This window comes from Bos grunniens, chromosome X (genome assembly GCF_055505025.1).
Source record: "Bos grunniens cultivar Pamir isolate PY7600 chromosome X, Bosgru_T2T1.0, whole genome shotgun sequence".
Taxonomy (NCBI): Eukaryota; Metazoa; Chordata; class Mammalia; order Artiodactyla; family Bovidae; genus Bos; species Bos grunniens.
The window spans coordinates 10,787,817-10,797,533 of record NC_141194.1 but is presented as its reverse complement, the minus strand read 5'-3'; positions in this window follow the sequence as shown (position 1 = coordinate 10,797,533).

The window sequence follows — 9,717 nt, the reverse complement described above, 5'->3', positions numbered from 1 at the left end:
TTCCCCTTTGGATGTGTGCCAAGTAGATACAGCTGAACCTGTTATGAATTTGGAAAGACCTGGGGAAAATTCTGATGGTCAAATCTCATTATATTGTCCCTCTGTTGTTAAAAACTGTAACTGTTGCTTGGAGACTACAAATATGTCTGTAGAAGCTGTTTTGTTCTTCTTCACCTTGATGTGATTTGTCAAGGGACTTGGCTGCCAAACCTTTTTTCTACTCTTGTGCATAATTCTACAGTGCATAAGAAATAAGACATGTCTTTAAAAAGAGCATGGCTTGCTAATAGCAAAGAATATGTACCCGAACTCATTTCATAGCTAATAACAGCATTTGATAAGGTAAGTAGCTTTAAGCCTTCTGTGGGACCCCATGGCACATCCTTAATTTAACGCAGCAGATCTTTCAGTGTTAGTTGCTCAGTCATGTCCAACTCTTTCGTGACCCCATGGACTGTAGCCTGGCAGGCTCCTCTGTCCATGGGATTCTCCAGGCAAGAATACTGGAGTGGCTAGCCATTTCCTTCCCCAGGGGATCTTCCTGACTCAGGGATAGAACCCGGGTCTCCTGCACTGCAGGCAAACTCTTTACCATCTATTTAGATGATGCTTAATGCTTGCCTTCCCTCAGTGCTTTGAAGTGTTTAGTAATAGCTGGAAGAATTTTTTTTTTTTTTTAAGTCAGATGTTTCTGTTTCAAAGCACTCTTGATTTTAATCTCACCAAGATGGCGATTTTGAGCATGTGCTGAAATAATGGTTTTGTAGGCGGTCCTAATAACCAAGGGCCTCCTTCAGTGTCTTTGAGATCAAATTAATTGTCAAAACTGAGTGGCCTAATGTATGTGTAACTGAGTCACTGTGTTGTACACCTGAAACTAACACAACATTGTACATCAACTATACTTCAATTAAAAAAAAACACCACTAGATTAAGAGTATGATATTGAGAGATACAAACTACTACATATGAAATAAAGAAGCAACAAGAATATATTGTACAGTACAGAGAAATATAACACAGTGAGGCTGAGGGGCGTCAAGCGTAAGTCCGGGTCAAGAGTTTGCAGGAGATCTTTTCTCTTAAGTGGTTTAAGGCTCATTCATCAAAATACTATGTTTAAAAGAAATCTATGATAAATTGAAATAGTAAATTGAAACTATAACGCAAGCAGTGAATTCTGCTTATGCAAATATTCGCTGACTCCCTGCCCCTGAGATTCACGCCTTTCCCCACCCCAGCTCCTGGGAAGCCACCTTCCAGTCCCTTGTTCCCAGGCCCCTGACTCCATGTTTTCTCCTCCTCGACCCTCTGAGTCTGATTTATTTTCAATAAGGATTTTTTTGACAGCTTAAGATAATGATATATGGGGGCTGAATTCAACACAGAGAAGGTTCACTATAGTGTCAAATGAAACAGAGTGCCGAACCTCCTCAGTCGTGCCCAGACTATTTGCAACCCTGTGGAATATAGCCCTCCAGGCTCCTCTGTCCATGGACCTCCAGGCATGAATATTGCAGTGGGTAGCCATTCCCTTCTCCAGGAGAAGCTCCCCAGGATTGAACCTGGGTCTCTCAGGGGGACTCTAATCAATATTAAAAAAAAAAAAATTGACTGCCAGAATAGGAGGGCCCAGTTTAATCTGTGGGTCGCAAAAATTGTGCAGTTCATTTCCTCAGTTCTGTCCGACTGGCTTTGCTATCCATCACTAATACATGGGGCATGTGCAAACTCATGTCCACCAAGTCGATGATGCTATCTAATGGTTTTCCCCAATGGTGTCCCTTCCTACTCCCATCTTCAATCTTTCCCGGCACCAGAAAAATCTCCTAGAAAGCCCATTCACAAATATGAGAACCTTACTGACCAAAATCAGTCCTGAGTATTCCTTGGAAGAACTGATGCAGACACTGAAACGCCAATACTTTGCCCATCTGATGCAAAGAACTGAGTTACTAGAAACGCCCCTGATGCTGGGAAAGACTAAAGGAGGGAGGAGAAAAGAGACGACCGAAAATGAAATGGTTAGATAGCACCATTGATTCAAACGACATGAGTATGAGTAAGCTTCGAGAATGGGTGATAGACAGGGCATCCTGAAGTGCCACAGTCCATGGGATTACAAAATAGTTAGACAGACTGACAGAATCAACCGAGCCGACCAAAGCCTAACCTCAGAATTTCACCCAATAACCACACAGAGAGCTCTTAAATATAAGTAGCCTAGAAAAAAAGCCTGCTTCAAAGCTTTCACTTTGCAAGGTCTGTTTTTGCATACAACGATGTTGGCATTGTTTCTCTCACAAGGCCTCCAAAAATTGAAGTTAAAGCAGTGATGTTTCTCCCCAGACCTAACCAACCAAATACTAAGGCAAGTCAAAGACTCAACTTGACCACAAGCACACATAACACAGTTAGGGTGAGGAGCGTCAATGGTAAGTCCGGGTTAAAAGTTTGCAACAGATCTTTCCTCTTAAGTGACTGAAGGCTCATTCTTCAAAACACAACGTTTAAAAGAAATTATGATAAATTGAAACTATATTGCGTGCAGTGCATGCTGGTTATGCAAATATTCATTGAGACCCGCCCCCGAGATTTGCCCCTTTCCCCACCCCAGCACCCGGGAAGCCAGCTTCCAGTCCCTTGTTCCCAGGGCCCTGACTCCATGTTTTCTCCTGCTCGACACTCTGAGTCTTATTTCTTTTGAATAAGGATTTTTTTGACGGCTTACAATAATGATACATGGGCGCTGCATTTGACACAGAGAAGGTTCACTACAATGTCGAATGAAAGAGAGTGCCGAACCTCCTCAGTCATGCCCAGATTATTTGGGAACGCCACGGAGTATAGCCCTCCAGGCTCCTCTGTTCATGGAATTCTCCAGGCAAGAATTCTGCAGTGGGTAACCATTTCCTTCTCCAGGAGAAGCTTCCCCAGGATCGAACCTGGGTCTCCCAGTTTATGGACTCTCTACTGTCTAAGCCATCAGGGTGACTCTAATCACTATTAAAAAAGAAAAAAAAAAAAAAGGTGACTGCCAATATAGTAGGGCCTGGTTCCATCCCTGGGTCGTGAAAATTGTGCAGTTCATTTGCTGAGTCTTATCTGACCAGCCTTCCTGTCTGTCACCAACACGTGTGCTTGCTCAAACTCATGTCCATTCAGTTGGTGATGCCACTTAATTGCTTTTTGCACTGTGGTCCCTTTCTCCACCTGCTTTCAATCTTTCCAGGCACCAAAAAATCTCTTGGATATCCCCATTCAGTGTTATGGGAATCTGACCAAAGATTCCCATACAAGATGGAGGAGTAGAAGGTCCTGCCCTCATCTTCTCCTGGGAGAAGTCCAAAATTACAACTCGGTGCTGAACAACCATCAACAGGAGAATGTTGGATCCCACCAAAAAAAGATATCCCACGTCCAAGGGCAAAGGAGAAGCCCAAACAAGATAGTAAGAGGGGTGAAATTTCGTTTAGAATCAAATCCCATACCCGCCAGTGACACTTGGAAGGCTCAAAGAAAACCTTGTGCACAGCAGTGCTCAGAAACCCCACAGAGACTGAGCCAGAAATGTGTTTGAGTGTCTCCTGTGGAGGGATGGTGGGTCAGCAGTGGCCTGCCACAGGGGCAGGGGCTCTGGGTGCAGGAACCCTGGTCATGCACCCTGTGGCATAAGCCCTCTTGGAGGAGGTTGCCATTAACCCCGACCATAAAGCTGCCAAGCAGATGACCCGCAAACTGCAGAACAATCATAGCAAAGAAATTCTCGCACTGTTAAGGAAGTTCTAGGACCCACAACAGATTTACCAACCTGGGGATCTGGCAAGGGAACTGAGAACCCCCAAGGAATTTGACTGTGGAGGCCAGTGGGATTTGATTACAGAACTTACACAGGACTGGGGAAACAGACTCTTGGAGGGCACAAACAAAACCTTGTGCGCACCAGGACCCGGGAGAAAGGAGCAGGGACCCCACAAGGGACTGACCCAGACTTGCCCATGGGTGTCCAGGAGTCCCTGGCGGAGGAATGGGTTGGCAATGGACTGCTGCAGGGTTGGGGGCACTGAGTGCAGCAGTGCCTGCCTGGAACCTTTGGAAGGAGGTGGCCATTATCTTCATTACCTCCACCTTAGTTTGGGCTCAGGTCAAACAACAGGGAGGGAAGACAGCCCCACCCATCAACAGAAAATTGGATTAAACATTTACTGAGCATGGTCGCGCCCATCAGAACAAGACCCAGTTTCCCCACAGTCAGTCTCTCCCAGCAGGAAGCTTCCATAAGACTCTTATCCTTATCTGTCAGAGGGCAGACAGAATGAAAACCAGTGTCAAAGAAAATTTCTCTAACTGATCACATGGACCACAGCCTTGTCTAACTCAATGAAACTATGAGCCATGCCCTGTTCAGTTCAGTTCAGTCCCTGAGTCGTGTCAGACTCTTTGCGACCCCATGGACTGGAGCACGCCAGGGTCCCTGTAAGTCATCAACTCCTGGAACTTGCTCAACTCATGTACATCAAGGTGGTGATGCCATCCAACCATCTCATTCTCTGTTGTCCCCTTCTCCTCAAGCCTTCCATCTTTCCCAGCATCAGGGTCTTTTCCAATGATTCAGGTCTCCAGTTTTGGCAGTCACTTTAAAAAAAAAAATAGTGATTAGAGTCACCCTGATGGCTTATACAGTAAAGAGTCTGCTTACAAAGCGGGAGACTCAGATTCGATCCTGGGGAAGCTTCCCCTGGAGAAGGGAATGGCTACCCACTGCAGTATTCTTGGGTGGAGAATTCCATGGACAGAGGAGCCTGGAGGGCTATAGTCCATGGGGTCGCAAATAGTCTGGGCACGACTGAGGAGGTTCGGCACTGTCTTTCATTCAACATTATAGTGAACCTTCTCTGTGTCAAATCCAGCACCCATATATCATTATCTTAAGCCGTCAACAAAATCTTTATTGAGAAGAAATCAGACTCAGAGTGTCGAGGAAGAGAAACATGGAGTCAAGGGCCTGGGAATAAGGGACCGGAAGTTGGCTTCCCAGGAGCTGGGGCGGGGAAAGGCGTGAATCTAGGGGGCGGAGACTCAGCATTCATTTGCATAACCAGCATGTACTGCGCACAATATAGATTGAATTTACTATTTTAATTCATCATAGATTTCTTTTAAACATAATATTTGGATGAATGAACCTTCACGCACTTAAGTAAAAAGATCTGCCACAAACTCTTGACCCAGACTTACCCTTGACACTGCTCACCCTAACTGTTTTAGGAGTGCTCGTTCTCAAGGTGGGTCTTTTGTGGTGCTTGGCGGTTAGGCTTTGACAGATGTGTAAGCTACGTTTCCCACAATTTTTGGAGGCTTTGTGAGCTAAACAAAGCCAATATGGTTGTATACAAAAACAGATCTTACGAGATGAAACTTTGAAGATAGGTCTTTTTATTGGGGTTGTTATAATTAACAGTTTTCTGTTTGTTTTGTATGTTAGGTTTTGGTCTGCTCAGTTGATCTTCTCAATCTAGTCTGAATATTTTGTAACTCCGTGGATTGCGGCTTTTCAGGTTTCCCTGTCGCCCATTGTGGGAACTTACTCATACACATACCCTTAGACCCCATGGTGCTATCTATTTCATTTTCTGTCATTTTGTTTCTCCTCTGACCTTTAGTCCTTCCTAGCATCAGAGTTTTTTCCAGTAAGTCAGTTCTTTGCCTCCGGTGGCCAAAGTATTGGAATTTCAGTATCAACATCAGTTCTTTCAATAACTATTCAGGACTGATTTCCTTTAGGATGGACTGGTTGGATCTCCTTGCAGTCCAAAGGACTCTCAAGTGTCTTCTCCAAGACCACAATCCAAGAGCCTCAGTTATTCGGCCTTCAGCTTTCTTTACGTAAGTGCAACTCTCACATCCTTCCATGAGTACTGGAAAAACCATAGCTTTGACGGGACGGACCTTTTTCGGCCAAGTAATGTCTCTGGTTTTTAATACACTGTCTTGGTTGTCATAGTTTTTCTTCCAAGGAGCAAGTGTCTTTTAATTTCATGGCTGAAGTCACTGTCCTCAGTCATTTTTGAGCCCAAGAAAGTAAAGTCAGTCACTGTTTCCATCGTTTCCCCATCTATTTGCCATGAAGTGATGGGACTGGATACCATGATCTTCCTTTTCTGAATTTTGAGTTTTAAGCCAACTTTTTCACTCTCTTCTTTCAGTTTCATCAAGAGGCTCTTTAGTTCTTAGCTTTCTGCCATAAGGGTGGTGTCATCTGCATATCTGAGGTTATTGATGCTTCTCCCTGCAGTGTTGATTCCAGTTTGTGCTTCATCCAGCCTGGCTTTTCACTTGATGTACTCTGCATATAAGTTACATAAGCAGGGTGACAATATGCAGCCTTGACTACTCCTTTCCCAAATTGGAACCAGTCTGGGTTTCAATGTCCGGTTCTGTTACTTCTTGACCCACATACAGGTTTCTCAGGGGGCAGGTAAGGTTGTTCAGTCAGTAAAATTGCTTGGTCTTTGGCCAGTATGGTTCTCATAATCATGACTGCACTTTCCAGGAAATTTTTCTTGTGCCAGGAAAGATCAGAGATGGAAGGAGAAAGGGACGACATTGGGGAAAATCATTAGATAGCATCACCAACTCGGTGGACATTTGTTTGAGCATGCCCCAGGAGTTAGTGAAGGATAGGAAAGCCGGTGGGACAGAACTGAGCAAATGAACTGGACAATTTTCTCGACCCAGGGATGGAACTGGGCCCTCCTATTTTGGCAATTTTTTTTTTTTTTTAATAGTGACTAGAGTCACCCTGATGGCTGAGACAGTAAAGAGCCTGCTTACAAAGCAAGAGACCCAGATTCGATCCTGGGGAAGCTTCTCCTGGAGAAGGGAATGGCTACCCACTGCAGTGCACTTCCCTCAAGAATTCCATGGACAGAGGAGCCTGGAGGGCTACAGTCCATGGGATTGCAAATTGTCTGGGCAGGATTGAGCACACATGGTACTCTATTTCATTTGACATTATAGTGAACCTTCTCTGTGTCAAATGCAGCGCTCCTATATCATTTTCTTAAGCTGTCAACAACATCCTTTATTCGACACAAATCAAACTCAGAACGTCGAGGAGAAGACATGGAGTCAGGGGCCTGGGAACAAGGGGCTGGAAGCGGGCTTCACAGGAGCTGGGGGAAAGGCACAAATCTCAGCGGCGGGGATCAGCGTTCATTTGTATAACCAGAATGCAATGCAGGCCATATAGTTTCTATTTATTTTTTTCAATTTATCATAATTTTTTTTTAATGTAGTATTTTGAAGAATGAGCCTTCATCCTCTTAGGCGCAAAGATCTGCTGCAAACTCTTGACCTGGACTTACCCTTGACACTCCTCAGGCTCACTGTGTTAGGTGTGAGTGTCACCTCATCAGTATGTTCACAGGCTCTTTACAGTATGTTTACTCTTGTCCTTGCTTCTACTCGAACTGAGTCTTTTGTCTCACTGAGGATTTGGTGAGGTAGGCCCAAGTAGGGATAAGGCTAGCTTCCGATAATTTTTGGAGGCCTTGTGAGATAAACAAGGCCAATATTGTTGTGTGGAAGAATAGAATTTGAAATGTGGAGGGCTTTGGGCAGTTTTTCTATGCCTGCAGCAGTTAAGAGTTTGATGTGTATTTATCACGTGAAATCGTGTTCTTTATTTTTAGTAAGATTTTCATAATCCTGAAAGAGATTTTTTTGGTTTTTTGATTCTAGGAAAGATTGAAGACAGGAGGAGAAAGGGATGACATTGACTCATTATATAGCACCCACCATCTCGGTGGACATGCGTTCGAACAAGCCCCAGGAGAACTGTTTGGAGACAACTGAGCAAAGGAACTGGACAATTTTTATGACCCAGGGATGGAACCAGCTCCTCCTATATTGGTAGACAGCTTTTTTAAAAAAATTAGTGATTAGAGTCACCGTGGTGGCTTAGACAATGAAGACTCTGCTTACAATGTGGGAGACAGAGGTTTGCTCCTGGGGAAGAATCTCCTGGAGAAGGGAATGGCTACCCACTGCATTATTCTTGCCTGGAGAATTCCATGGACAGAAGAGTCTGGAGGGCTACAGTCCATGGGGTCACAAATAGTTTGGCAGGCCTGTGCACTCAGGGTACTCTGTTTCATTTGACATTATAGTGAACCTTCTTCGTGTCAAATGCAGTGCTCCTATATCAGTTTCTTAAGCCATCAACAAAATCCTTTATTCGGAGGAAATCAGACGCAGAGCGTCGAAGAGAAGACATAGAGTCAGGGGCCTGGGAACAATGGACTGGAAGCCGGCTTCGCAGGAGCTGGGGCAGGAAAGGGGCGAATCTTGGGGGCGGGGACTCAGCATCATTTGCATAACCAGAATGCACTGCGTGCAATACGTTCAATTTATTATTTCAGTTTATCATAGATTTCTTTTAAATGTATTTTGAAGAATGAGCCTTCATCCCCTTATGTTGAAAGATCTGCTACAACCTCCTCACGGGAACGTACCCTTTTTTGTGCTTCTCATCCTCACAATTAGGAGTGAGCTCCCTCTTATTGGTATGGCCCAGGCACAGTGCTGTACCCATGGTGCATTTCTTGCTCCTGCTTGAAGTTAATCTCTTGTGTTGTGGTGGAGACTAGGTCAAGTAGGGACCAAGAAAGAAATAATACTTCCATTACCAGACAATTTTTGGAGGTTTTGTGAGATTAAGCAAGGCCAATATTCTAGTGCAGAAAACTAGAAATTGAAAAATAAATGATTTCGGGTGGTTTTTTTAGGTTCTTGAAGCTTTCTTTATCATTTCAGTTTGCAGGTTTGATTTTTCAGTGAGTTTAAAGTGAAAGACGCTTAGTTGTGTCTGATTTTTTGTGACCACATGCACTATGCAGTCCATGGAATGCTCCAGGCCATGATACTGGAGTGGGTAGTCTCCCCCTTTTGCAGGAATCTTGCTAACCCAGGGATCGAACCCAGGTCTCCCGCACTGTAGGCGAATTCTTTTCCAGCTGAGATACAAGGGAAAAACCCAATATCCATAAAACCACAATGGGCTTTTTCAAGTGAAGACAGGATGGCCGATCAGACACAACTGAGCAAAGAAACCAGACAGATTTTTCACTACCCACGACTGGCACCTGGGCCTTGTATATTGGCAGATGGCTTTTTTTTTTTTTTTTTTTTTGCCTTTTGCTGATTAGAGTTTCCCTGATGGCTTAGAGAGCCTGCTTTCAGTGTGGTAGACCCAGGCTCAGTTCCTGGGGAAGATTCTCCTGAGAAGAGAATGGCTACCCACTGCAGTATTCTTGCCTGGTGAATCCCATGGACAGAGGAGCCAGACAGTTTCTGGTTGGACACGACTGAGCGACTTTCAGAGAGAGAGCCACCTGGGAAAAGGAGAACTCTTTTTGGGTGATCCCACGTTTATGTCACAGGTGTAATTGTCTTTTGGGCTGTGCTTTGTTTTCTGTAGTGTCAGTCACTCAGTCCTGTGGGACTGTTAGCCACCCTATAGACTGTAACCTGCCAGGCTCGTCTGTCTGTGGAATTCTCCAGGCCAGAATACTGGAGTGAGTTTCCATTCCCTTCTCCAGGGACTCTTCCCGACCCAGAGATTGAACCCGGGTCTCCTGCATTGCAGGTGAACTGTTAACCATGTGAGTCACCATTTTTTTTTTTTTTTTCTAATCCACAGTTATTACTACTGGA